This window comes from Heteronotia binoei, chromosome 2 (genome assembly GCF_032191835.1).
Source record: "Heteronotia binoei isolate CCM8104 ecotype False Entrance Well chromosome 2, APGP_CSIRO_Hbin_v1, whole genome shotgun sequence".
Taxonomy (NCBI): Eukaryota; Metazoa; Chordata; class Lepidosauria; order Squamata; family Gekkonidae; genus Heteronotia; species Heteronotia binoei.
The window spans coordinates 131,294,820-131,300,201 of NC_083224.1; the positions used below are offsets into that span (position 1 = coordinate 131,294,820).

The 5,382-nt window shown below is 44.6% G+C and overlaps 1 non-coding gene across 1 annotated transcript; it reads left to right on the plus strand.

Moving 5' to 3' along the window:
• The first annotated feature begins 4,325 nt into the window (after positions 1 to 4,325).
• Positions 4,326 to 4,436, plus strand: LOC132567861 (U6 spliceosomal RNA). The gene has a single exon (XR_009555133.1). It is a non-coding gene; the product is annotated as a U6 spliceosomal RNA (small nuclear RNA).
• Positions 4,437 to 5,382: the final 946 nt, after the last annotated feature.

Here is a 5,382-nt window from a genome sequence, read left to right on the forward strand (position 1 = left end):
CTACAAGAGTGTTGCAAAGAGAGTTGGAAATAAAGATATAATCGATGCGTGTGTGGGTTTGATGCTGTGATGAGAAATAAGTAAAGTCTTGTTCATTTTGATGAAGAAACCTCCAGGAATCCGTAAGTCCCATATCCGACATTATTTTTTGCAGACCTGAGGGCGAGGGGCACTGGCTGGGGAGGAGATGAGGAGGCAGGCGATTGGTTTTTTTTATCTAGCAGGGTGTCCATAAGGAAATTAAAGTCAGCCCCGATAATTAGAGGGCCTTCCTGGAAAGCTCTTAGTTTGGACATAACCTCGCGAATGAAGTCCAGCTGTCCCGAATTAGGTGCGTAAACATCAGCCAGGGTTATGACTTCTTCATTAAGCCTACCTTTAACAAATAGAAATCTACCACGATCATTCTTTTCAGTGGCCAGACAAGAGAATTGAACTGAGCGTGAGAATAGAATAGCGACTCCTCTAGCATGTGAGGAGCCAGGAGCGGTAAAGGTCAGGGGAAAGTGAGCGGAGTGAAATAAGAGATTAGTGTCATTTCTTAGGTGCGTCTCTTGCAAAATAATAATATCTAGAGCCCGCTTCTTCAGGCTTGAGAGGATGCGTCTAGATTTAATTTTGCTATTAAGCCCTCGACAGTTCAGTGAAAGAACCTTTAGATCTGAAGCCATTTAGACCATAGTAAGTAGATGGTGGGAGAAATCTCCCATTGAGGATAAGAGACAAGAAGAAGGTAATGTAGGTGTGGAGCATGAGGTCTATGGCAAGAAAGTGCTGCATAGGACCCCATAGCAGCACAGTAAAATGATGAGTATCCAAATATAAGTAAAACGATGCCCAGAAATAAGACTGCGATGGTTACGTGACAGGGTGCTAGAAGTTTATAAATCACGAGGGGTGGGCCAAAGTGTTGCGGTGACTTATGTCCACTTGACTGGCTTTTAAAAAAGAAATGCGGTGAACCCAAGGGTGGAAGGACCCATGATCCAAAAGACAAAGCCATGGGGCATGAAAGCATAAACATACCACCTCTAAAGCGATCAAAGTGCATTAGTGCCATGTCAAACAAACAAGAGCTAAAAAGAGAAAGGAGTTTAAAGAGAGCATACAGACAGCCATGTAATGACATTACTTGAACAGCAGATGGCATACCAAAGTAACAAGTTGAACAGTAGCTAGCATAGTTAACACTATAGTGAAGGTAACAACAATGAATGCACCATGTTCCCTCCCCCCTCCCCCCTTCCCCTTTCTCTGTTCCTCCTGCAAACAAGTTATGTTTGTATGCGAGATGGAAAGGCATGTGCAGGAGAACAGATCCCTTAGCAGGTAAGGTGAACAATGCCATCAGAAATAAACATATGGGGAAAACCTGCGGGTCCCAGGGAACCACCCGAGACAGGGGACTTCGTACCCTTCCACTACACATCCCCACCATTTTTGGGGGAGCTGGAGAGTCAAAACCCACACTACCCTTTCCCACCCACCCACCCTCAGATAACATGAAACATATTATTCATTTCTTCAAAGAAAGATAATAAGGTGACACAGGTTTATAGAGAGTTTACGGATTGTAGAGATTGCATAGGATCTGAAGCATGAGTTGGTTCAGGAGAACGAACTGAGATCTTGCGGTCTTTAGGCGGTGATGCGAAAGTCCATTTTCGCTTTTGTGACTTGCGATCCAGCTCCATCGGTACATCTAGGTTGAGTGACTGAAGTAAATATAAGCCAGCCTCAGGGTCTTCAACTGTCCAATTTTTCCCTTGATGGTGAACAACAAGCCTGCCTGATGGCGACCATCTATAGCGGATGTTTGCTGCAGCCAGTTTTTGGGCTATCGGCTTGAGGAAATGTCTGTTCTGTAGAGTCTCTGCAGACAAGTCTGGGAAGGCAAGAATTTTCTTGTCTTTAAAAGCTAGACCATTCAGGTTTCTGGCAGTGTCTAAAATCTTCTTTTTGACACGGATATCAGCTAGTTCTATGATGACATTCCGGGAGCCACGGTAACGTGGGGAGAAAGCTGAGCCTAGCCTATAAGCACGAACGATATGTGGGGCAATGCTGTCTTCCAAGTGAAGAGCTGTAGATAGCCAGGATGCTAAGAAACTAGCAAGATCTGAGGTACCTTCCTCATGTTCCTCAACACCTCTCAGTTTAACGTGCCGCTCCCGCACTTTATTGTCAAGTGCCAAGATTTTGTCTGTGGCCCAGCGTTCTTGCCTTTGAAGATGGCAGATGTCATCCTGATTCGCTAGGCCCGTTTCTAAAGCCGAATTAGCTGTGGCTGTAGCTTCTTTCAGAGTGATTTGTAAAGTGCTGATCTGATCTGTGATCGGTTTGAGTATAGCTGCCATGTTATCAAGCATTTTTGACTGGAATGAACTCAGAGTATTGTGAAACTCTTTCATTGTAAGCAAGTCCGTTGAGGGAGGTGAGCTGACAGCGTCATCCGCCATTTTTGTTGTTTCGTGAGGCCTTGTCAGGGAGCGATCTGCTTGTGAGCTAGAATCTAGGAATGATTTGAGGAGCCGAGCACTAGCTAAAGTTGGCTTATTCTTTTTATGGGACGATTTTCCCATAATCCGATAAAAAGCAGAGTGCGGAAACCTGCGTCGATGAGGGAGGGTGAGGGGATCAGGTCAGGAGCTTGAGCCTCACACTTCAGTCGCCATTCGCGCCGAAGCCACGCCCCCAACTGTGTCTTCTTCTTTAAAAATGGCAGGGTCAATTTGACCCCATTTACATTTTTGTGGAGTTTTGATATTTTCAATGAGGGGTATTTTTGACCCCAGTTCCAAATTTTACTCTCTTTTGCCCTGCATTTCTGAAGGAATATATATTTGTCATGTTTTTTTTTTCATGGTAGCTAATTCTATGACTGAGAGAGCTATCAGGTTTCCATTGCCTTTTACTATGATGTGGGGTCACTTTGACCCCTATGCCAAAGTAGTATAGTTGGGAGAGTTAAGCAAGTTAAAATGGTTCTCCAAAAACATCTGCTGAAGCAAGTCAAAATTAATGACAAATAAATCTGAGTTTGCTTTGTGTTTTTTTTTAACCCATTTGTACCTATTAAAAAGTTCTTTCAAGAGAAGCCATTCATCAGTTCCAAACAGCTTTCAAATGTTGCCCTACTAAAATATCTCTTCAGCAACTTTTTAATAAAAGGCATACATGACATTACTGTTCAGCCATGCAGCACTTCCATCTCACTTTGCTTCATGAGACCTGGTGGCACCCTTCCTCTAAAGAGCTCAGGATAGTAAATATGCTTCTCAACTTCTCTCAACAACAGTGCCAACACCAAAGTTTCTGGTGCCCTAGGCCCCACCCCCCTGCCTGTGGTGATAAGGGCAAGCATGGTGGCAGCAGGCAGTATGGCACCAAGCACCTCTGAGCACACCCACTGCCATGCCACCCCTGCTCAGCCATTGGAGGCACAGACCAGGAAGGCCGAGTTCAGTGTCTGCAGGGTGGCATGTGCACTCAGAGATGCTCAGGGCCTGACTTTGAGTGCCTCCAAGCACACCCAGTGCTGTGCCACCCTGCTGCCTCCAGTGCCCATTCCCCTCCACCACCTACCCGCCCACAGGTCAGTGGCAAGGTGAAGGAGGGCAGCAAAGAGGCAGGCAGCAAGGGCAATCATGGCAGTGGAGGGAAAGGGACACCAGGGGCTGCAGGGTATGTGCAGGGAGGGGGCACCCACCAGCCACCCCTGAGGCCAGGTAGCACCCTAGGCAGCTGCCTACCTGGCCTACTGGGACATGCCAACCCTGAACAAAGCTACCTAATGAATTCCAATGTTGAATGGGGATTTCAACCCAGGTCCTTGGTCCCACATCCTATTCCAGCACTCTAACCACTATACACACTGTCTTTCTGTTCATACAGTTTGTTCCATTCATTCATATGTATACTTTCCCCCCTACATCACTGATGTGAACACACACTTGATGAAACACTGCATACACTTTAACAAAAGTACACATAGCACAATCAGTCTGTGTACAATCACTATGTGTACAATCATAGCACACAGAGTGTGCTTGTACACAGAGTGATGTGATTGTACACATAGTTGTATCTATTTTTATGGGGTGCTTTATTGGTGAATAAGAGCCCTTCAGTATTAAATATCAACAAAGATTCTTGCTGCAATCATTATGTTCAATTGCAAAAAGACTGCTTTTTTGCTGTTTTATTGTTGAAGTGCACATATGCATTTGTGACAAAGATGAGGAAAAAACACAAATGAATGGAAAGAACAACATTCCATTGTATGTCTCATTATTTGACTCCACTTCTTGCAGCAACAAGAAGTGGTGCTCGCTTCGGCAGCACATATACTAAAATTGGAATGATACAGAGATGATTAGCATGGCCCCTGCACAAAAATGGCAAGGCAGCAGACCAGGCTGCTGCCACACATTTTAATGTAATTGTTCCTCTAGTCAAAGAATTCATCAGAATGCAGCCACAGCAGTGACCCTCTGGTGTAGTCAAGGTAAGACACCACAGGCTAGCCAGCTTCCTAAAGGAGATGACTGGAAGTTTGAGGGTGGGGGCCTCCTAATCCCAGAAGGGCCACTGAGCAATTACTTTTTTTAAATATGCTAGGGTACAATCTTACTTGCTTGTTTGGGGAAAACGTACTTGCTTTTCCCCGCGTAAAATAAGCACTCCAGGTAGCAAAGCATATAAATCAAATATAACAACAAATCAAATAAAACAATAAAATCATTTGAAAAAGAAAAGAAACAAGTAGCAGCAACAACATGAACTAAGAGCAGGAATCTAAGACAGGAAATCCAATAAATTCTGACTCTTTTGCTCAATATAAGGATTCTAAGATCACTTTAGCAACTTGTCTCAGTCCTTTTAGCCCTTGCATCACAAAGAAAAAAAGAAATGTCTTCTGCTGCTCAAGATTCGTGAATTAATGAGCTTCTAAGGGTATAAAAGGAACGGCAATCCAACAATAAAATCAGTAGAAATGGGGACAAACCTAAAAAATCCAGTTTGGTTTGAGGCAGCCCCTGAACTAAATCCTGAACCAAACTGAGCCAAAAGGCTCAAACCAGTGAGTTTGGTTTCCCATTTCTCCTAGCCATGGCTCAGGGCGGGGTGTGCATTGCACAGGTTCACTTCTCTCTACTTCAAAGCAGGGGGGAACAAAATTAACCAGTGAAATGGTTTGTAGCAGGTGCACTCATCAGCTGTTAGGCTGAAATGACTCACAGCCAGGTCTCATTTTGGGCAGGAGCTCACAGGAGTGGAGCTCCGGAACCCCTAAATTTTATTGTGCTTTTTCTTTCTTAACCCCCCCCCCCCCAGAAAAAAACTTGCTTCTGGGCCCCCTGTGAGAATTTTGCTAAATTC